The sequence below is a fragment of the Pan paniscus genome, chromosome 13 (genome assembly GCF_029289425.2).
Source record: "Pan paniscus chromosome 13, NHGRI_mPanPan1-v2.0_pri, whole genome shotgun sequence".
NCBI classification, from domain to species: domain Eukaryota; kingdom Metazoa; phylum Chordata; class Mammalia; order Primates; family Hominidae; genus Pan; species Pan paniscus.
Genome location: NC_073262.2, coordinates 71,248,094 through 71,272,918, shown reverse-complemented (window position 1 = coordinate 71,272,918; position 24,825 = coordinate 71,248,094). Strand labels below are relative to the sequence as shown.

Below are 24,825 nucleotides of genomic sequence, written 5' to 3'. Positions count from 1 at the left end.
GAGATCATCCTGGTTAACACGGTGAAATCCCGTCTCTAATAAAAATACAAAAAATTAGACAGGCATAGTGGTGGGCGTCTATAGTCCCACCTACTGAGGAGGTTGAGGCAGAAGAATGGCGTGAACCCGGGAGGTGGAGCTTGCAGTGAGCCGAGATCCCACCACTGCACTCCAGCCTGGGCGACAGAGTGAGACTCCATCTCAAAAAAAAAAGAAAAAAAGTTAAGAACTTAATTTTAACTCCATCTCCATTACTAATCTCTCAATGGTTATGGGTGAGAGTGATAACAAGTTTCTGTTTGTTGTACAAATTCTAGATCAAAAATTAAAACCAGGGATATCTTCATGGGTGTGTGACTTAGGCAGTCACATAAGACTTCATGCTTGATTTAATGCTTTGTTACTATCTTGAAATTCTTAATAGTTGTTGAACAAGGGACCCAGCATCTTATTTTGCATTGGATTCTGCAAATTATGTACCCAGTTCTGGTCAAGACAGACTCAACTAACTTTGGGCAAATCTGTTAATATCCTTTGATCTCAGTTCCATCTCTATAATGGGAGAGTGGGTTTGTGCTATAATGATGCCTCAAGGATTTGGAAGCACAAGTATTATCTCTACTTCTCTCTAGTCCCTCCCAATCCTTCCCGTATGGAACTAGCCTACTTCATGCATTTGCCTTGTCTGGCCCCTGGAGGCAAATGAATTTGCAACTCCGAGATTAGGTTATTTATAACAGCTGTTTCAGTTCTAAGACCCTTGTTAGTAGGTAGTGATCAGGCAGTTTTTATGTATAAAAAAGTTTTACAGAAGTCATTGGAATTCCTACCATCATTTATGTATCTACATTTTATTTAATCACTAAAATGACCCAGTTTTCATAACACATAGATTCTATTATAGGAACACTGATGCCTCCATCATTTGAATAGCAACTTGTGATGAATATTTACAAGGCAGAGTTTATTTCCACAAAATATCTGCAGAAAGCAAAATTTTCAAGCATCTTGCAACTTGAAAAAGCACTTCTTTAAGTTGTGGAGTTTCATATGTTATTGTTTTAAATGCTAGCTACCAGTCCCTGATATAGTCCCTCCCAATCTTCTACTAAGATACCTGTAAAAGAGATAAATAATAAAGTTCATGCAACCATGAAAAGGAAGATATGACCTTCAACCTACTGCTAGAATCAGGGAAGAATTCTTATAACAGAAAAAGAATGAAATTAGATGTAAAAATGTGATTAACAGTGAAAAGTCACAAGCCTTGAAGGAAGTAGGGAAATCTTCATCTGCATATCACCCTGTCTCCACTTTCTGCCATCTTGTATAGAAATGCAAAATCTGTATCAGTCGGAAACTTTGCCCTTTACCACAAATGATTACGTACATTTCTTGAGGCAGCAACAGAATCTCCCACCCCATATCTTAGTGATGGCTACTTTCAAAAGCCAACTGGGAAGAAGGAGATGCACTGTGAAATCTGGCAGTTTCAGTGACAGAAAGGCAGATTTAGGGACAAGATGACCTATGAAGGTACTGCATTCTGGAGGTTGGCGTTCTTACACAATCCACATATAAAGCAACAAAGAACAAGGCTATTGGAGATAGCTGCTTTATATGAAACTTTCACTGAAAATGGGGCGAAGTCTATAGACATCAACCTTCTTCAAGGTCAGAGATGTAAAAGAGGACTTTTACTAACAAACAGGAGGAGAGAGAGTGGGGCTGAGGGCAATCCGCACATCCCCTCTGTTAGCAGGTCTAGATGAATATCTCTAAATTCGGGAAGGAAAATAACAGCTCAGTGTCAGCATGGGTCTACTAAGTAGTAATAAATGTGGAAAGAAAAGGGCATGTTAAACATTCAAAGGAAGAACAGTCTCCTAAAAATGACTTCCTAGAGGAATCATTAGTAATTTTTAGGAAAGTTTTAGGCATTGCCAATATAATACAAGAAGATATGACCCCTTGAAACAAAACAGAAAGTTGTAAGTCAATAAAAGACTGCTGGGTAAGATAAAGAGATTATAGGTGGAATAAAGGAGCATTGCACAGAGTCTGAAAAATGAAGTGCACCATTAATATCCACTGGAGGGGAGGAACATAGATACATACAGTATAAAATTAAGTCATTTACATAGAGGGTAAACACCCCCATAAGGCCAGAGAAATGAACCAAAGATGAAAAAAGATCCTAGATCTGGAAGACTAGAAAACAAATCTAATTATAGTTGTTTCTGAGGAAATACAAGAACTAAAATAGAATAATCAAAGACAAAAAGACTAAAAAAAATGTGAACTGAAAAAAAAGACAACTAAATTGCATTCCAAACAATATCAATTCAAAGCGATGTTCTGACAAAAATGTTGAATCCTAGGTTTAAAATAAAAAAAAAACTTCAGTGTTCAAGCATAAAAACAACAAGTCAACACACATAAATCAAATGAAAACAAATCACCATCAAAAGAACAAATACCCAGTTGGTCTTACAGTTCTCTGCTGTATTATTAAGTGCCAAAAGAAAGGGAAGACTCAATCAAAGAAAGCTTCTGCCAGGCAAACTTCCTCTCATTTGCAGAGGAATATATGAAAGGTATTCTCATATATTCAGAGGCTCTAAAAATACATTATTCATTAACCTTTATGAAAAAATTACTTCAGCCTATTCTGACCCACCAATATACAAACAAAAAATAATATTTCAAAAAGTATAATTCTAGCATAAAAAGACTATGGTTAGCAACATAAATCATTGCCCTAAATTTCATTGCCAAATTAAATGCTCTTGTTTTTAAGGGATAATTTAATACAAAATATTTAGCAATAATAATCAAGGGATGAATTCTTAGATTAATGAAAATGAGGAAAGGAAGCATTAAATTCATTCTTATGGGAAAATTTCAAAAGACTTCTTTTGATAACAGAAATAGACTAAGACTATTTCTTTAAACACTTAAAGATTACTCTTGGTTAAACAAGGTAGATTAAACACTAAATTTACCTCTGTGTCTTTATGAAAGTACCACTAAACGGGCAAAAGAGGGATTTTGTTCAGTAAAGCATAAACTCCCAGGGACACAAAACTGGAGTGAAGACAACCACCCTGTTTCAGGGCCTGGAAAGCTGCAGGAGGGGAGGAATGTTAGCTTAGCTAGTGGAACCAGAAGTTGAATCCTAAACGATCTGTGGAGGATGCTCAGAAGGACCACCAATTCCCAGAAAGACTCCATATAAGGAAGCAACTTTGTAAGACCAGTATTGGAAAAAGAAGCCTAGGGATTAGCCTGTCCAAAGCCAGACGCCTGGTAAGTGGAAAAACTGGGACACAAACCTAGCAGTGACTCTAAAGCCCTCTCTCAAATTCTACAGAATTAGAGCACCCTGCTTTGCCTAGAGACGTCAATGTGTTCCACTACATTTGCTTGGATATGGAAGGCTTTTATATCTTTCAAACCTGAAAATTAGAATAGGAAGCTAGTAAAAACTACCACCCACTAAATCTGGTTTATTGTCCTTACACAACAAGGTTGAACAGGGCTCTTTGTTAAAATCAAGGCTACTAAAATGTGCATTTGAAGCAGGAAATCAGAGCATTGAGGTCTCAGGTCTTGTTGCCAGGTGTCACCCAAAAGGCAAGGGATTGTAAACTACAGAGGCAGCAGAAGCAGGGGAATCATCCAGAGCAGCCACCACCCCGCACGACTCAGCACATGTTCTAGGGAGACCAGGGCAGGCATACGAGGGCCATTTGATTTACAACTTTTATGTAGTACTTCCTCTATCCCCTGAGTTCTTCTAAGCACTTTACAAATAGGAAGTCATTTAATGAAACTGTTCCACACAACAAGGTAGGCATTATTATCAACATCTTTATTTTTTTTTCCCCTGATGAGGAAATGAGCACAGAGTGGGTTTAGTTACTTGCTGAAGGCCACACAGCTAGTAAGAGAGAAAGTCGGGATTGGAAATTAGGCTGTTTGGTTCCAGCATCCAAACTCTTAACCATTAAGCTATGCTACTTCTTCCTGATTTTATACCTAAAAATGGAAGACAATGTATTCAGCTAAAATGATGTTTCTAACCTGGTGGATATTAGTGGATGCTGCATAATTGAGAACTGTCTCTACCCTGATGAATGAAAACTGACTGCTTGCAAATCTGGGGATAGAAGAGCACTGAAAAGACGCTTCTTTTCAATACCAGGGTAGCTAAAACAATATTAAGCTTATTAACAATTATTACCCAGAGGGTTTTTCTCTGTCCTACTCACTCACCTCTCTCTACCTGCTGAGCCACTGTGGCTCCTTCAGGATTTATGTCAAATTCTAGTTGTTCCATAAAGCCACCTTTTCTGGATGCTGCAACATGGAAAACACTGTAATTCTGACTTGTTCTTTACCTCCTCTCCTCTTTGATTACAGCCACAAGCCTTTGAATTGCTTGTGAGTTCCAAGTAGAGTAAGACTGAGTTTTATTTATCTTTGCATTTCTGACCACAAACAGTGGCTTGCAAAGAATAGTTCCTAAACTGACATCCAAATTTTTATTAAGAGTACGAGTGCTCCTTTTATTTACTGACTTTTAAGTATATTTACACCACAATAGATCGAATAATTTATCAACTACTTCCAGGAACTGTGCAAGTATGAACAAAAAAGGGGAGAGAGATGACATATATTGCCAATCCAACTTCTAACATGATCAATCAATCTGATAGAAATTTGGAATAAAAAATAGTCAACTCTGGAATGGTATAGCTAATGAAAAAACTGTTATTGTGTATAAAACTAAGATACATTGCTAGAGCACCAAAAAATCAGTATATGGTTCTTCTGATTCTGAAATTGGTTTTATTAATTGAGACATTCTCATTTCAGCTTTTCCATCATCTAAATAAAAAGATTAACTAATTTATTATCAAATCCATGAAGAGAGGTGAAGTATGGCTTATACCTATGACATTAAAATTTTTCTTTCACAAAATTTAACACAATATAAATCACTGCGCTGTATCTTACAAATTATTACAAATGAAGTGAAATTATACAGTTGGACAAATGAGCAGAATATATTTACAAACAAATATAGACTTCAATCTAGTGTTACTTTAAAATACATAAATCACTTTACCTCTAAGAACAAAGTAGATTAAGTGCCTATTTTTCCACTCAAAACTCAGAGCTTTCATGAGATATGAACAAAGCTACAAGACAGACATATTACACTCATTTTTATCAGTTTTCCAGTCAAGTACAATGGAATTTATAAAAACCTTCCAATGAGGTTTCCGTATTATATGTGACACATTCCCTTCCACAAAGTTTGGACATGAAGTAATTGTGGATTCAAGTTTGATAGAAGTAGTCATCTTTGTGAAGTCCTTTTACTTATAGTAGGTTCTCTTGGGGTGGGGGGTGTCACCTATTTATTTTCACAAAACAGTAACAGCTGGCATTTCATGGGTACTTACTTTATACCTGATACCATCACAAGAGTCTTACATATATTAACTCACCTATATTTTGTAAGAACCCTGTGGGTTAGATACACTGTGCCACTATCATTCCCATCGTACTATAAGATGGCAAGTTTAAATTACTTGCCAAAGTACATGGTGAATTTGGGATTCAAATCCAAGCAATTTGACTCCAGAGATCATGGTTTTTACTACTAAATATTAAAAATTTTAGCACATAAATTAAAATCTTATTTTGACTATAAATACCATTACTCTGCTGCTACCATCTCTGTTTCAGTTCCTTTTCTATGCTAAGGTAGGAGGGCAAATAAGACATTGTTTACTCTTCATTTCTCTAAATAATGTAAAGCACACACTCAATGTGAAATGACTTAGCTAAAATCCTATTCAGAGCTGGTGTCATGAATGTATACTAGCAGAAAAACAGCTCACTGAATGCAACGATTCGGTCTTACAGGTGTTTTACAGGAACATCAGTATATTTCTGTCCACATAAATCAGAGGCATCTAATCCTGCACTCTTAAATTTTCTTGAAGCAGACATTGTTCTTAACAGCCTAGGTAGGGTCCCTAAGAGCCCATCTATGACCTTATTCTACAGATAGAAGACCCATGGAATTGTAAACTTTTCTACGTTTAACAAGTAACTTTGTGAAAGAAAACAGGTGTCCCCATTTTTCACACCAGGTCTCCATCGACATCTTGGGGTCCTGTGACCTTAAAGTCAAGACTAGAAATGGGTAACTATGCCACAAGTGTCAGAAAAAAACTCAGATACCTGATATACTGCCTATTTTTTGAGTATAGTATTCTTTAGTGTATAAATATCAAATTTTACAGATTAAACTGACATCTAAAGTTCTTAAAAGTCACCAGCTTCAGCCTTTGTTTGTTTAGGTAGATTGGTGAAATTTTGATTTGTGGAACAAAATATTCAATTATTTTGCATTTAATAAGTCTAACAAAGCCATCAGACATATTCAAGCACGTTAATGATTCAGATACAGAATTCTTTCTCGTCCCATGAGCTTTTAGCCGAAGTGTCTCTCTCTAAAGATTGTAACACGGCATTTTTTTTTCCTGCTTTACTGAGGTATAACTGAAAGAGAAAATTGTATGATGTGAATGTGTACAACATGATAATTCATATACAGATACTTGGTGAAATGATTCCCATAATCTAGTTAGTTTTAAACCTGGGTCACCTTACTGTGCTATATATTAGATCCCTGGAATGTATTCATCTTATAACTGCAAGTTTGTTATCTTTCAACCAACATCTCCCTCTTTCCCCCACCCCTATCCCTGGTAATCACTATTCTACTGTTTCCATGAGTTCAACTGACACCACATTCTGAAGGGAGGAATGGGCTTGAAGTCTTGGTTAACTGATTGGTTTCATCTGTAAACACTGTTAAAAAGTTGTCACATGATTTTTAGGTCAGTAGTCTCCTTTTCGAGCTGTTACTGAGACACTGACTTTATTACTTGAGTTCAATGGAGATGTTCATCAACTGGGGAGGAAGCAAATTGACTGTAGTTTGAAAAACATCCCATATGTCTTAAACAATAAAATAAAGGTGAGATGACAGATTCCTTTTTGGAAACTCTGACATAAAATCTAAATTTCTAGAGTAGCTTTCAAGCTTTCATTAGTTTAAAGAAACTAATGTCCAAAGAAATATGATAGCTAGGAGAAAAGATGTTACTCATCCGTTAGACAGGTTATGCAGACTTGAGTTCTTGCTTTAAGACAAACATTTCCTGAAACTATTTCCACCTCCATCAATAATTAACTCTGTAACTCCAAATAGTTTTCTTCATTTGCTTAAGGCTCAGCTCTTTCTGTTTGAAAGGGAACAGACTTATCAATGCAAAGTCTTTGAGGTTGGAGGTAAGTCAAACCCATTCACCTATTCACTTTTCATTCTCCAGTCAAAGGTGAACTTAATTTGGGTAGAAGAGTCTTCATTAAATCATTGATTCAAAAAATATATTAGGCAGTTATGGAAAGTCTGATGATTTGCAAAGGAATGCTATATGTCTCTCATATATATGCATATATATAAACACACATATATGTAGTATAAACACAACAAGAAAATATAAACATTAAATTCAGGATAGACATTACTTTTGAAGAGTAAAGAACAGAGAAGGTATACAGCAAGCTGGTCCAAACCACAGCCTGCAGGCCACATGCAGGCCAGGACGGCTTTGAATGCGGCCCAACATAAATTTGTAAACGTTCTTAAAACATTATTAGATTTTTTTGTGATTTTTTGTTAGCTCAATGACTATCCTTATGTTAGTGTATTTTATGTGTGGCCCAAGACAATTCTTCTTCTTTCAGTGTGGCCCAGGGAAGCCAAAAGATTGGACATTTCTAGGGTATATGGGGAGCTTTAGCTGATTCTGTAATATTTCCATCCTCTAAAACAGCATCAAATATTACTGGGTGGGTTTTTATTGTATTAGTCTCTGTGCTTGTTACATTTTCTCTGTACTGTAAAATATTTCATTATTAAAAGATTCTGTACACAAGAATTATGCTCACTCAGAATGTATTCAATGACTACTTCTTTTCCTTCTCTCATACTTAGAAACGTCATATGACTTGTTCTTTACACCATCATTCCAACCATCCTTTTCTAAGCATCATAATTAATTTTCCTGTTTTCCTGCCATTGTATTCATGCTTTTAGGGCTAAAATTGCCATTGGAAGTGTATCAGATATTGTATGCATATATAGTTCTAAATCCACTATGTTCTATTTCACAGATTTAACTTTGATTTTGTTTTTTAGTGCTTTGGTCATAGGCTCCATTAACAGCTAGCCCATATTGTTCTTTATTGGGATCCATTCTTTTCTCTCCAAGTTGACTACCCTTGTCAAGCACCCAGCAAGGTAGAATTCAGCACCAATGGTATCTGTCCCTTCCCGTTAGTCTTCCCAACATCAGCCCTAGTCCCTACAATCTATTCAAAATACATCTGCAAAAAATTCAATGTCATTCTATTAGGTGAAATTCTGCCTATAAAATACCTCTCATTACTTCTAGAATTCCCCTGAATATACACTAATCTTATAATTGTCAGCTTAAAGTCTATTTACACTCATTTGAATGACCAAAATTTGTGGGAATCAGAAAAAGATAAGCAAGAATTTTCCAACTAACAATTGTCTAGTGTAAGGATAAAAAAGGGAATAAAATATTGATCTATTGTGGCCAAAATTAAATTCAGTCAATATGACTTTGGAGCATGCACTGGCAAAGGTCACAATTCTTTAGTGTGTGCTTCAAGCAAAAGTAGCCAAATGTTTATTATTATTTAGAGTCAAACTAATGTCATGTGTCCCTTGAACATCAAGGCTCTATGCAATTTTTTTCTTATCTGAAAGCAGACTGAAGACAAAAAGTCACTTCTTCAGCACTGATACTGTGATTGCAAAGGAAAAGAGAAAACTAAAGCCAAAGTTCTTAAGTTTTCAAAAAGCATGTACATTTGATTTTAAGAAGTGAATTTCCCCAGCTGGGCAGATTGCTTGAGCCCAGGAGTTCAAGACTAGCCTGGGCAACATACTGAGACCCCATCTCTGCAAAAAATACAAAAATTAGCCTGGCTTGGTGACATGTGCCTGTAATCCCAGCTACTCAGGAGGCTGAGGTGGGTGGATCACTTGAGCCTAGGTGGTCAAGGCTGCAGTGAGCTGTGATCACACCACTGCAATCCAGCCTGGGCGACAGAGCAAGACCTTGTCTTAAAAATAAAAAAAAAAAAAGGTGAATTTCCCCTTCTCTATTACCCTGCTTGGTGTCAGTTTTTTGCTGCAGGCTCTACTACACGTCTCATAACAAAACACGAGACTGAGTAACAGAACTTCCACAGGGATGAGGTAGAATCCATCACTTATTACTAAATCCATATCTATTAACAATAGAGTAAAATGTCTTTAGTTTCTTTATCTGACAATGGGGACTAAAATACCTAATTCTTAAGGTTGTTAGGGGAATTCAATGAGAAGAAAAAATTAAATTAAATTAACATGAACAGGAATGGATCCTAGTTGGCTGAGAAGGCTCATTCTACTTTTTTTCTTTTTAAAAAAATTTTTTTTGTTTTCATAGGTTTTTGAGGAATAGGTGTTATTTGGTTACATGAGTAAGTTCTTTAGTGGTAATTTGTGAGACTTTGGTGCACCCATCACCCAAGCAGTATACACTGAACCCAATTTGTAGTCTTTTATCCCTCACACCCTTCCCATCCTTTCCCTGAGTCCCCAAAATCTATTGTGTCATTCTTATGCCTTTACATCCGCATAGCTTCCACTTATAAGTTAGAACATACGATGTTTGGTTTTCCATTCCTGAGTTACTTCACTTAGAATAATAGTCTCCAATCTCATCCAGGTTGCTGCAAATGTCATTAATTCATTTCTTTTTATGGCTGAGTAGTATTCTATCATATATATATAAATATATATGTGTATGTGTGTGTGTGTGTGTGTGTGTGTATGTGTGTGTGTGTGTGTGTGTATGGATTGTGGAACCAGCCCAAATGCCCATCAATCAACAAGGGGATAAATAAACTGTGTCCACTTTGTTGACTGATGGGCATTTGGGCTGGTTCCACATTTTCACAATTGTGAATTGTGCAGCTATAAACATGAGTGTGCAAGTATCTTTTTCATATGACTTCTTTTCCTTGGGTAGATACCCAGTAATGGGATTGCTGGATCAAATGGTTCTACTTTTAGTTCTTTACCATAGTGGCTATAATAGTTTACATTCCCACTAGCTGTGCAGAGGTGTTCCCTATTCACTGCATCCATCTCAACATCTATTACTTTTTGATTTTATTATGGCGATTCTTGCAGGAATAAGGTGGTATCACATTGTGGTTTTGATTTGCATTTCCCTGATCATTAGTGATGTTGAGCATTTTTTCCTGTTTGTTGGCCATTTTCATATCTTCTTTTGAGAATTCTCTATTAATGTCCTTAACCCACTTTTTGATGGGATTGTTTGATTTTTTTTTCTTGCTGATTTGTTTGAGTTCTTTTTAGATTCTGGATGTTAGTCCTTTGTCAGATATAGTATAGATTGAGAAGATTTTCTCCCACTCTGTGGGTGCTCTATTTACTCTGCTGACTTCCTTTTGCCATGCAAAAGTTCTTTAGTTTAATTAAGTCCCAGCCATTTCTCTGTTTTTTCTGCATTTGCTTTTAGGTTCTTGGTCATGAAAAACTTGCTTAAGCCAATGTCTAGAAGGGTTTTTCCAATGTTATCTTCTGGAATTTTTAAGTTTCAGGTCTTAGATTTAAGTCCTTCATCCATCTTGAATTGAGTTTTGTAGATGAGAGATGAGGATCCAGTTTCATTCTCCTACATGTGGCTTCCCAATTATCCCAGCACTATTTGTTGAATAGGGTGTCCTTTCCCCACTTTATGTTTTTGTTTCCTTTGTTGAAGATAAGTTGGCTGTAAGTATTTGGCTTTATTTCTGGTTCTCTGTTCTGTTCCATTGGTCTATGTATCTATTTTTATACCAGTACCATGCTGTTTTGGTGACTATGGCCTTATAGTACAGTTTGAAGCCTCCAGATTTGTTCTTTTGCATAGTCTTGCTTTGGCTATGTAGGCTCTTTTTTGGTTCCATATAAATTTTAGGATTGCTTTTCTAGTTCTGTGAAGAATGATGATAGTATTTTGATGGAAATTGCACTGAATTTGTAGATTGCTTTTGGCAGTATGGTCATTTTCACAATATTTATTCTACCCACCCATGAGCATGAGATGTGTTTCCATTTGCTTGTGTCATCTATGATTTACTTCAGCAGTGTTTTGCAGTTTTCCTTGTAGAGGTCTTTCACCTTCTTGGTTAGATATATTCCTAAGTATTTTATTCTTTTTGCAGCTATTGTAAAAGGGGTTGATTTCTTCATTTGATTCTCCACTTGGTCACTGTTGGTGTATACGAGAGTTACTAACTTGTGTACATTAATTTTGTATCCAGAAGCTTTGCTGAATTTTTTATCAGTTCTAGGAGCTTTTTGGAGGAGTCTTTAGGGTTTTCCAGGTATATAATCATATCATCAGCAAACAGCCACAGTTTGACTTCCTTGTGACTGATTTGGATGCCTTTTATTTCTTTCTCTTGTCTGATGGCTCTGGCTTGGATTCCAGTACTATGTTGAAGAGAAGTGGTGAAAGTGGGCATCCTTGCCTTGTTCCTGTTTTCAGAGGGAATGCTTTCAACTTTTCCCCATTCAGTATTATTTTGGCTCTGGGTTTATCACAGATGGCTTTTCTTACATTCAGGTATGTCTGCTGAATGCCAATTTTGCTAAGGGTTTTAAACATAAAGCCATGCTGGATTTTGTCAAATGCTTTTTCTGGGTCTATTGAGATGATCGTGTGATTTTTGTTTTTATTCTGTTTATGTGTTGTATCACATTTATTGACTGATGTATGTTAAACCACTCCTGTATCCCTGGTATGAAACTCACTTGATTATGCTGGATTATCTTTTTGACATGTTGTTGGATTTGGTTAGCTAGTACTTTGTTAAGGATTTTTGCATGTATGTTCCTCAGGGATATTGGTCTGTAGTTTTCTTTTTTGGTTATGTCCTTTCTTGGTTTTGGTATTAGGGTGACACTGGCTTCACAGAATGATTTAGGGAGAATTCCTTCTTTCTCTATCTTGTGGAATAGAGTCAATAGGATTGGTACCAATCGTACTTTGAATGTCTGGTAGAATTCAGCTGTGAATCCATCTGGTCTTGGACTTTTTTTTGTTGGTAAGTTTTTAATTACCATTTGAATCTCACTGCTTGTTATTGGTCTGTTCAGGGTGTCTAATTCTTCCTGATTTAAGCTAGGAGGGTTGTATCTTTCCAGGAATTTATCTATCTCCTCTAGGTTTTCTGGTTTACGGGTGTAGAGGTGTTTATAGTAGCCTTGAATGTTCTTTTGTATTTCTGTAGTGTCAGTTGTAATACCTCCTGTTTCATTTCTAATTGAGCTTATTTGGATTTTCTCTCTTCCTTTCTTGGTTAATCTTGCTAATGATCTATTAATTTTCTTTATCTTTCCAAATAACCAACATTTTATTTCATTTATCTTTTGCTTTTTTTTTTTGTTTCAATTTCATTTAGTTCTGCTCTGATTCTGGTTATTTCCTTTCTTCTGCTGGGTTTGGGTTTGGTTTGTTCTTGCTACTCCAGTTCCTTGAAGTGTGATCTCAGAATGTCCGTGTGTGCTCTTTCAGACTTTTTGATGTAGGCATTTAGGGCTATGAACCTTCCTCTTAGCACCACCTTTGCTGTATCCCAGAGGTTTTGACAGGTTGAGCCACTATTGTCATTCAGTTTGAAGAATTTTTAAATTTCCGTCTTGATTTCATTTCTGACCCAATGATCATTCAGGAGCAGGTTATTTAATATTCATGTATTTGCATGGTTTTGAAGGTTCCTTTTGGAGTTGATTTCCACTTTTATTCTGCTGTGGTCTCAGAGAATGTTTGATATAATTTCAATTTTCTTAAATTTATTGAGACTTTTGTGGCCTATCATATGGTCCGTCTTGGAGAAGGTTCCATGTGCTGATGAATCAAATGCATATTCTGTGGTTGTTGGGTAGCATGTTGTATAAATATCTATTAAGTCCATTTGTTCCAGAGTATAGTAAAAATACATTGTTTCTTTGTTGACTTTCTGTCTTGATGACCTGTCTAATGCTGTCAGTGAAGTACTGAAGTCCCCACTATTACTGTGTTGCCATCTATCTCGTTTCTTAGGTCTAGTAGTAACTGTTTATAAATTTGGGAGCTCCAGTGTAAGGTGCATAAATATTTAGAATTGTGACATTTTCCTGTTGGACAAGGCCTTTTATCATTATATAATGTTCCTCTTTGTCTTTTTTAACTGCTGTTGCTTTAAAGTTTGTTTTGTCTAATATAAGAATAGCTACTCCTGCTTGCTTTTGGTGTCCATTTGCATGGAAAGTCTTTTTCCACTCCTTTACCTTAAGTTTATGTGAGTCCTTATGTATTAGGTAAGTCTCTTGAAGGCAGCAATAGTTGGTTGGTGAATTCTCCATTCTGCCATTCCGTATCTTTTAAGTGGAGCACTTAGGCCATTTACATTCAATGTTAGTATTGAGATGTGAGGTACTATTGCATTCATTATGCTATTTATTGCCTGTATACCTTGGATTTTTATTTTTTTTTCCTAAATTGTATTTTTGTTTTATAGATCCTGTGAGATTTATGCTTTAAAGAGGTTCTGTTTTGATGTGTTTCCAGAATTTGTTTCAAAATTTAGAGCTCCTTTTAGCAGTTCCTGAAGTGCTGGCTTGGTAATGGCAAATTCTCTCAGGATTTGTTTGACCGAAAAAGACTGTATCTTTCCTTCATTTGTGAAGCTTAGTTTCACTGGATACAAAACTTTCGGCTGATAATTGTTTTGTTTGAGGAAGCTGAAGATAGGTCTCCAATCCCTTCTAGCTTGTAGGATTTCTGCTGAGAAATCTGCCGTAAATCTGATAGGTTTTCCTTTATAGGTTACCTGGTGCTTTTGCCTCACAGCTCTTAAGATTCTTTCCCTCGTCTTAACTTTAGACTACCTGATGACAGTGTGCCTAGGCGATGATCTTTTTGTGATGAATTTCCCAGATGTTCTTTGTGTGTCTTGTATTTGGATGTCTACGGCTCTAGCAAGGCCAAGGAAGTTTTCCTCGATTATTCTCCCCAATATGTTTTCCAAACTTTTAGATTTCTCTTCTTCCTCAGGAACACCGATTATTCTTAGGTTTGGTCATTTAATGTAATCCCAGATTTCTGGGAGGCTTTGCTCATTTTTTCTTAGTCTTTTTTCTTTGTCTTTGTTGGACTGTGTTAATTCAAAAACCTGTCTTCAAGCTCTGACACTCTTTTTTCTGCTTGTTCGACTCTATTGCTGAGACTTTCCAGAGCATTTTGCATTTCTTTCGTGCATCCAGTATTTCCTAAAGTTTTTATTGTATTTTATTTATGCTGTCTATTTCACTAAAGATTTCTTCCCTCATTTCTTCTATCATTTTTTTTTTATTTCGTTAAATTGGACTTCACCTTTCTCTGGTGCCTCCTTGATTAGCTTAATTACTGACTTTCTGGATTCTTTTTCAGGTCAATCAGGGATTTCTTCTTGGTTTGGATCCATTGCTGGTGAGCTGGTGTGATTTTTCGGGGGTGTTAAAGAAACTTGTTTTGTCATATTTCCAGAATTGTTTTTCTGGTTCCTTCTCATTTGAGTGGGCTATGTCAGAGGGAAGGTCTGGGGTTCAAGGCTGCTGTTCAGATTCTTTTGTCCCATGAGGTGTTCCCTTGATGTAGTACTCTCCCTCTTTTCCTAGGGATGTGGCTTCCTGAGAGCCAAGTTGTAGTAACTGTCATCTCTCTTGTGGATCTAGCCACCCAGCAGGTCTACCAGGCTCTGGGCTGGTGCTGGGGGTTGTCTACACTGGGTCCTGTGATGTGAACCATCTGCAGACTTCTCAGCTATGGGTACCAGCTCCAGAGGAGGTGGCAGGGGGGGTGAAATGGACTCTGTGAGGTTCCTTAAGTTTTGGTTGTTTAATGAACTATTTTGTGCTGATTGGCCTCCTACCAGGAGGTGGCACTTTGAAGAGAGCATCAGCTGTGGTAATATAGGGAGCATCAGGCAGTGGATGGGGACCTAGAACTCCCAAGAGTATATGCCTCTTGTCTTCAGCTACTAGAGTGAGCCAGGAAGGACCATCAGGTTGGGGCAAGGCTAGGCACGTCTGAGCTCTGACTCTCCTTGGGCAGGAGTTGCTGCAGCTGCTATGGGGGATGGGGGTGTGGTTCCCAGGCCAATGGAGTTATGTTCCCAGGAAGATTATGGCTGCCTCTGCTGTGTCATGCAGGTTGGTCAGGGAAGTGGGGGAAAGCCAGCAATTACAGGCATCACCCAGCTTCCACACAACCCAAAAGGCCACTGTCACTCCCACCATGCACCCCACAACAGCACCAAGTTTGTTTCCAGGCAGTGGGCAAGCAGGGCTGAGAACTTGCCCCAGGCTACCAGCCTCCCAGCTGTGAAAGCCAGCTGGGCTCTTTCAATTGCCCTGACATACCAGTCACACAATGCAGACATTTAAAATCATGCCTCATCTCCTGGAGTTTTAAGTTGTTTGTAAAGAAAATACAAGTATGTGTAGACACAGATGTTTATACATGTGTATATGTTCACACATATGCATATGTATATTATGAAAATATGTGTATACACATACGTTTGTATGCACATATGTATGAAAGTTAAATCCATGTATGTCAAGGATCTCCCATCCAATTGAAAACAAATGTAGTTGCACAGACTTCTGACCAATAATTTGTATTTTCTATTTGAGAAGATGCTCTTGTTCCTTCCTCACTCAGTGAAGGGGCCATAATCAGCCTAACAATCTGTCAATGCTTAGATTTTTCCAATAAATGCCAGTGAACTTGCACTCCTGCATAAGAAAATAAGCCATTTCACAAAACCCAACCCCATTACAATGCACACAATGAAGTTCTTAGCTGACTGGCTGATGCCATATGAGCTGCATGCTGATTGCAAGAGTTGTGAGTTGCTCACACATCAGCTATATTCATACTGCAGCACCTCATGTTCTAAATAACAGGGGCCCTTTTTTCACTAAGAGCATGGGAAGACAGTGAGACTGAGCTGCCCACTTGAACCGAGCATCATGATTTCTGGTCCTAGCCACTATTACATGGTATTACATATTGACTGTAAAACTATACTTAGAAAATGAGCAGCATGAAACAATGGGTGAACATGAGATCATGAGGTTGCCAAGCAGGAAACACTGTAGCAACAGTGTTTACACCTATGATAACTCACAGGGTGATCCTGGGCAAGTTTAAGTGTCTCTTCTGGAGAAACAGTCAGACCGTTAAGTTCTCTTGAACTCTTATATTTTGAGTCCAAGTCCTATATTAGTTAAGTCTTGTATCTTGATCCTGCAATATTTGACACAACTGGCCATTCCACCTTGTTTGAATCACTGCTGCTGTGCTCATTCCCTTTCTGCCCCAACCCTCTGCTTCTCTTGCCTTGTGCACAGACCACCCTTGGTCTGTCAATGCCAGTGACACCTGGGGTTCCATCCTCAGCCTTCTTTTCACACCACGTGCTCCTGCTAGGTGAACTCACCCACTCCCTGTATGCTGGGCAATCACTGCCTTTAACCATCTCTATATCCCTGGACACTCAATGTCATTTGGACACCCAAACGTCGGCACCTGAGGCTCGAAATCCAAAAACAAACAAAACATATTATCTTTCTCCCAGGAATCCACTGTTTCTTCCTTCCATCTCTGTCAAGGACACTATTATCCACTCAATGTCCCAGGTCCTTGAGTCTTCCTTCGCCTTCAACCCCCTTTATCCCAGGCATCAAACCTCAAAGTTCTGCATTGGAAATATCCCTTTCATTTACTTCCTTTGCTCCATTCCCTCAGTCTCTTCCCTAGCCCAACACACCTAGTCTTTACCTTTCTTCAAGAGGTAGGCTGGCATTAGCTGAGTGCCACAGCCAGACCTGTAAGCCAGGCTGTCAATTGATTAATCATGACAGAGCAGTCACAAAGTCCAGACTATTTGCTTTGACATGAATGAGAGTTACTCCTCCTGCAGAAAAATCTACACAGGAGGTTGCTTGCAAAATACAGAAAAAGAACAAGAGGAGTTTGAGATCTTAAGAAGTGCTGTTCAGACAGATGGCCTAAGGCACTGTCACCAAAGAGCAATTCTTACATATCCAGAGGCCAACACTCCTAATCCCCCAGTGCTTTAATATTCTCAGCCAACCTGAAACTCAAAATCTCTGCAATAGGCAACCCATATGATGTCTCTGTGCCTCCACCCTTTTCTTAGTTGGGTAAAGCTAATCAACTGTTGCTCTGGCCTAGCCTGGGATAACCTCTTTAGGGAGACTAGATAAATCTCATTCTTGTTTCACCATATGTGAATTAAACAAAACAACACAAAAAAGCCTTAACCCTGAGTTTTCTTCTTCATCCAACTCAACCTTTCATGATCCTCCTGCAGTTTTCTCTGGTCTCCACCTCCCAAGAAGTGTTTATCCCCATAAGATATTGTTCTAACATTAAGACAACATATGTTATTAGTCATCCTTTAAGTGACCAACAATCAGTTGGAAATTTTCAACTCTGAGTGAAAGATCTGTGTCTTAAATCTTCTACGCAGGACTGGCTCTCAGGAAGCTATGTTCACTCAGCCTGGGCATGAAGACTTCCTCCACAATTTCACACAGTCTGTTTGATCCTGGGCACTCCCTATGCCTCTTTCTCATCTGCAAAATGAAAATAAAACCACCTACATCAAAGGGTTAGAATGAGGATTAAATGAGGCAATACTTGTAAAGTATGTAGAACAGCATTCAACACATGGCAAGGGCTCCGTAACTCTTAACTATCATTACTATTTTTATATAGCTGGCTTATGACGTGCACCCAATAAATGACTTCAAGTTTCATGAGTATGGGCCAGTGCCAATGGCTAGACAAACTACCAACTACAATATGACTCTAGGACAGACATCTCCTATTAGATTTGAAGAAGACACAAGCATAGAATGAAGGAGGGCTTCATTCTTACAAAGTGGTTAAGCAGTAGGTCATGTAAATGAGAGACTCTGTGTTGCTTTTTTGTTAAATTTATGTGTCAGGATTTGGCTGACTTCTTACTTTTCCCTTGTTTGCATTTTTAAAGTTATTTAATGTTTAATATTATAAAACCACTTGAGATTGCTACTAACTAAATCTGTACTTTGTACAAGCATCTCTGAAAATGTTAAGTGTAAAATTTAGTAGGGCTGGAAAGTGGAAAGTACAGCAGTGAATTTCCATGGCAATGTGGTGTTATAAATAAGACATGATACACGGATAAATCGACCAATGAAGATGTACAGATGAACAAAGTAAGTATGTTTATTCATGGGTTTTAAAATCTTTTTGTATTCTGGTATTTTATAGCCACAAAATTAAATAATCTAACCTTCAAGGTCATCATGTAAGACCTTTAAACTGAGTCTCTAAACAAAAGTTGCAAACTTAAATCTCTACAGGGTCTAGGCAGGTTAAGGCAATTGAGGAGCTGGTTAAACTTGGCTCTCAGAGTACTGAGATGAATGGTTATTGGCACACAGTTTCTAGGCTGATAATGCTGGGGAATGTGGCTATTTCAATACCCCACTGAAATAAGGGCTGGTCAAATGTCAAGAAAGAATGCAAACTCAAGTGTTGTCAGATTTTCCCCATTTTTTCATAGAAAGCTGAAAATCTGATGTTTTATAAGACATCAGACTTTTTAGATGCTGGTGATTAATCCTATTAAAAATAAAAATCAGGCCAGGCACACTGGCTCATGTCTGTAATCCCAGTACTTTGAGAGGCTGAGGTGGGCATATCACCTGAGGTCAGGAGTTCGAGACCAGCCTGGCCAACATGGTGAAACCTCGTCTCTACTAAAAATACAAAAAATTAGCCAGGTATGGTGGTGTGTGCCTGTAGTTCCAGTTACTCTGGAGGCTGAGGCATGAGAATTGCTTGAATCTGGGAGGCGGAGGTTGCAGTGAGCCGGGATTGCACCACTGCACTCCAGCCTAGGCGGCAGGGCAAGACTCTGTCTCAAAAAATAAATAAATAAAAAATAAAAATCACACAGGCCAAATCGTGCAGGCTAGATTCAACTTGGGGCTACCAGTTCACAATCTGTGCTTTAAACTCTTTAACAGTATAACTATAGTATGTGGCAGAGATGGGTGGGATGGTCTACTCTTCTTACACTCTAAACTATATTCCATATAGAATGAAAGTCTGCTTTCCTGAAGCATAGAATTTTCATAGGGAAAATTCACTCTTGCATTAAATTATTAAATAATAATCTAATGAACTTTTGCTCAGTTCTCCGTTTGGAAAATATCTACCAAATAAAAATGAAATCAAATCAAATAAATTCTATTTGTTATTATGCTAACAACTGGATGGCCATTCATTAAGATATACCGAGGATTTAGTAAATACCAAGACATACTACTAGGTGCTGGGAATACAGATATGAATTAAGTCAAAGTCCTTCCCTCAAGGGGCTGACAAGCTAATCTCCAAAGCTGCTTCCCGAGGGATGGGCAACAGCTGTAAATCTAAGGAAGCCTTACCTATTCTAAAAAAAATCAGGGCCGGGCGCGGTGGCTCACGCCTGTAATCCCAGCACTTTGGGAGGCCGAGGCGGGCGGATCACGAGGTCAGGAGATCGAGACCATCCCGGCTAACACGGTGAAACCCCGTCTCTACTAAAAATACAAAAAAATTAGCCGGGCGTGGTAGCGGGCGCCTGTAGTCCCAGCTACTCAGGAGGCTGAGGCAGGAGAATGGCGTGAACCCGGGAGGCGGAGCTTGCAGTGAGCCGAGGTCGCGCCACTGCACTCCAGCCTGGGCAACATAGCAAGATGTCATCTCAAAAAAAAAAAAAAAAAAAAAAACAGTCACATCTTTTGTCTTCACTCCCAGCTTGTGACAATATTTGGAGTTACCTCTATTTTCAAGGTCAACCTGCCCTAGTGTCACTGGGAAAAAAATGCCTGGAGAACTCAGTCTTTCCACATCAAACCTGTTAAGCCCTGTTAAAACAGAGACGGTGTCCCTTCTCACCCCTTCTCTGGGTAAGCGGCAAGGAAAGAGTGGTTGAGTAGAGAGGCCAAAGAGAACAAGGCAGAATACAAACCTCAAAGAAAGTTCCTGAGAGCTAAGTAGTTTTCCCAATGTCCAAATCCTCTCAAGACTTTAGGGTAACACAGAGCAGGGAAAAATGGGCAAGGCTTCAGTGGCTCTCAACAGGGGACTGTCATTAAAGGTATGAAGGTCCCCACTCCATGGCAGTGGAGGAAGAGCTCATGGACATAGGAGCTGAGGGTGACCAGGCCCTTTCTGGTATTGTTCTGAACCTAAAAAGGACTTGGAGCGAAAAGATTCTTGACATTATGAAACATTTATCAAGAATGAACTATATTCTTATATTTATCTTTCCTCTTCTAGTAAAAAGCACAATAAAGGCAAATCAATGTTCATACTTTGAGAAACAACAAAAAGGAAATGTAATCCATCCCACTGTCAAAGATTTCATCATAAGATTTTTTTAAAGTTTGAAAACTTATAAAAGAAGGGAGGCCAGGGGTGGTGACTACTCACAGTCCCAGCTACTTGGGAGGCTGAAGCGGGAGGATCCCTTGAGCCCAAGAGTTTAAGACTGCAGTGGGTAGGTGGGGAGGCAATCAGTAAGAAATTTCCAGGCTAGGCTTGAGATAGAACCAACCATCCATGATAACCTCTCCCTACTGATGCCCTTGAAGTTACCTTTGACAGATGCACCCTAAATGGAAAATGAAGTAAAAAGATACAGGCAGCAGGTAAACCTGGCACTGCCTAGAGCTCTAGCATTGTGTGGGTATCCAAAATATTCAAACTACCTAAAGAGGTGACCAACCCTGACACTGACTCATTGGAGGAGTTCCACAAACTCCTACAAATCTCAGCTTTGGAATAAAATAATCTACATGAGAAAAAAATATTGGAAATCTCTTCTATGTTATGAATTCATAACTCATGTTTCAAAATGCATTGCCCTTCAAAAGATACCATAAATAAAAGGCAAGCCATAGACTAGGGGAAAATGTTTGCAAGTCATTAAACCCACAAAGGATTGTATAAAGAACTCTTAAAACTCAACAGTACAAAAATAAACACAACTTTAAAATGTGCAAAAGATCTAAACAGATATCTACCAATACATAAATTACCAATAATCAAATGATAATGCAACATCATTATTCAAAAGGGAAATAAAAATTAAATCTATAATGAGATATCACTTCACACCCCACTAGAATGGCTATAATTGAAGAGATAATAGCAATGTTTTTGAGGATGCAGTGAAACTGGAACCCCAATACACTGCTGGTGGGAAGATGAAATGGTGCATCTTAGAAAATTTGATAATTTCTTAGATATTCATGTTCATATTTCATATCTCTAAATGTGAATTTATCATATGACTCAGTAAGCAATTTCTCTTTTAGGTAGCTGCCCAAGAGAAATGAAGACATGTCCAGGCAAAGGCTTCTATCTGAATGTTCACAGCAGCATTACTCATAGTAGCCAAAAAGCAAAGACAATCAAAAATACCCACTCAATGGTGAATGGATAAACAAAGTGAGGTATATCCATTCAAATGAAGTACTCATATATTCTCTGAGCTGTATGAAACTCAAAAACATTATGCCAAGTGGAAGAAGTTAGCCACAAATACCACATATTGGGTGATTCCACTTATATGAAATGTTCTGAAAAGGCAAACCTATTGCGACAGAAAATAGATTAGTGGTGGTTGCCTGGGACTGGGAGTACAAGGGAGTGAAAGCATATGGCCTGTCCACAGTTGCTCTGTTTGCTCCACAGGGAACTCAGCTCACAACTGAGGTTCTCTCTCTGATGCATTCAGAAGGATGGAACATACATTAAAGAACAGATAACTGATACTCAAGATATTTCATGATAGAAGCAAACACTGAGGTAATGTTCCATTCCATGTGAGCCCAGAGCCAACTCCTTCATATGGGGAGGGTATTTTGTAATTCTCTTCTCTTTGTATGCTTCCAAAATATATTGTAATGACTACTGATTGATTTAAAATTTTGCAGCAAATCTTTTATACTTTCTTTATTAACCCCTGAAAAGACTGCAAAAACATAAGACATTTCTATTAAGATATACTAGTTTTGGCCTGGCGCAGTGGCTCACGCCTGTAATCCCAGCACTTTGGAAGGCCGAGGCAGGCGGATCACAAGATCAGGAGATCGAGATCATCCTGGCCAACATGGTGAAACCCCGTCTCTACTAAAAATACAAAAATTAGCTGGGCATAGTGGCATGTGTCTGTAATCCCAGCTACTTGGGAGGCTGAGGCAGGAGAATCGCTTGAACCAGGGAGTTGGAGGTTGCAGTGAGCTGAGATCATGCCACTGCACTCCAGCCTGGCAACAGAGCAAGACTCCGTCTCAAACAAATAAACAAACAAAAAAAAGATATACTAGTTTTGATTACTGGGAAGAGTAACTTAAAAGAGTTTTTTAAAAAAGTAATGAATTATCTCTTATAATCAAAATAAGGAAAGATGTTGCAACATTATTCCCTAGACCAAGGGTTAGTAAATTTTTTCTAGAAGGCCAGTTAGTAAATATTTTAGGATTTGTGCACCAAGAAGAAAAACTAAGGATATTACGTAAGTGTTTATATAACCATTTAAAAATGTAAAAACCATTTAAAAATGTAAAATATAACCATTTAAAAATGTAAAAACCCATTGTAATAGTCCATTCTTGCATTGCTATAAAGAAATGACTGAGACTGGGTAATTTATAAAGAAAAGAGGTTTAATTGGCTCATGGTTCTACAGGCTATACAGGAACCACAGCAGCATCTGCTTCTGGAGAGGCCTCAGGAAACTTACAATCATGCCAGAAGGCAAAGGGGATGCAGGCACATCTTACATGGCCAGAGCAGGAGCAAGAGAGAGAGGGGGAAGGTGCCACACACTTTTAAACAACCAGATCTCATGAGAACTCACTATTGCAATGACAGTACCAAGGCAGATGATGTTAAACCAAGAGAAACCAACCCCATGATTTTCTAATCACCTTCCACCAGGTCCCACCTCCAGCATGGGGATTACATATCAGTATGAGATTTGGGTGGGTACAGAGATCCAAACCATATCAACCTGCCCCTGGCCCCTTCCAAATCTCATGTTCTTCTCACATTTCAAAATAAAATCATACCTTCCCAACAGTCCCCCAGTCTTAATTCATTCCATCATTAACTCAAGACCACAGTATGAAGTCTCAACTGAGACAAGGCTAATTCCTTCTCCCTATGAGCCTGTAAAATAAAAAACAACTTAGTGTGCTCACTTTGGCAGCAAATATACTAAAACAGGAAGGATCCAGAGAACATTAGCATGGCCCCTGCACAAGGATGAGACACAAACTCTTGAACCATTCCATATTTAAAACCAACAACAACAAAAACAAGTTAGTTACTTCCAAGATACAATGGTGGTACAGGCATTGGGTAAATACTTCCATTCCAAAAGGGAGAGATTAGCCAAAAGAAAGGGGATACAGGCCCTATACAAGTCTGAAACCCAGGAGGGCAGTCATTAAATCTTAAAGCTCCAAAATAATCTCCTTTGACTCCATGTCTCACATCCAGGGCACACTGGTGTAAGAAGTTGGTTCCCCAGGCCTTCCTTGGGCAGCTCCACCCCTGTGGCTTTGCAGGGCTCAGTCCCCATAGTTGCTCTCCAGGGCTGGCAATGAGCACTGCAGCTTTTCCAGGTGCAGGGTCCAAGCTGCTGGTGGATCTACCATTTTGGGGTCTGGAGGACAGTGGCCCTCTTCTCACAGTAATGCTAGGCAGTGCCCCAGTGGGGACTCTGTGTGGGGGCTCTAACCCCACATTTCCCCTCTGCACTGCCCTAGTACAGGTTCTCCATGAGGGCTCTGTCCCTGCGCAGGCTTCTGCCTGGACATCCAGGCTTTTCTATACATCCTCTGAAATCTAGGTGGAGGCCCCCAAGCCTTAACTCTTACACTCTGTGCACCTGCAGGCTTAACACCAAGAGGAAGCTACCAAGGCTTATGACTGGCAGCCCTGAAGCAACATCTCAAGCTGTACCTGGGCCCCTTTGAGCCATGGCTGGAGCAGCTGGGATGTAGGGAGCAGTGTCCCAAGGCAGGGAAGCAGGGTCCTGGGCCTAGCCCAGGAAACCATTCTTCCACTCCTAGGACTCTTGGTCTGTGATGGGAGGGGGTGCCATGAATGCCTCTGAGGCCTTCTCCCCATGGTCTTGGCTGTTAGCACTTGGCTTCTCTTTATCTATGCAAATTTCTGCAGCCTGCTTGAATCCCTCCCCTGAATATGGGCTTTTCTTTTCTACCACATGGCCAGGCTGCAAATTTTCCAAACTTTTATGCTCTGCTTCCCTTTTAAATATTACGTAAGTTCCTATTGGATATCATTTCTTTGCTCACACATATGAGCACAGGATGTTAGAAGCAGCCAGGCTACATCTTGAATGCTTTGCTGCTTAGAAATTTCTTCCACCACATACCCTAAACCATCACTCTCAAGTTCAAAGTTCCACAGATGCCTAGCAGCATCACAATGCCTCAAAGTTCTTTGCTAAAGA

At 38.8% G+C, this 24,825-nt stretch overlaps 1 protein-coding gene and 1 non-coding gene across 3 annotated transcripts in view; one reads left to right on the top strand and one right to left on the bottom strand.

Annotated features, from left to right (window-relative positions):
* Positions 1 to 24,825, bottom strand: part of CERS6 (ceramide synthase 6) — a 326,067-nt gene that overhangs the window by 147,013 nt on the left and 154,229 nt on the right. The window lies entirely within an intron of this gene.
* On the top strand, positions 23,538 to 23,644 carry LOC112439117 (U6 spliceosomal RNA). Its single transcript, XR_003027423.1, has one exon. It is a non-coding gene; the product is annotated as a U6 spliceosomal RNA (small nuclear RNA).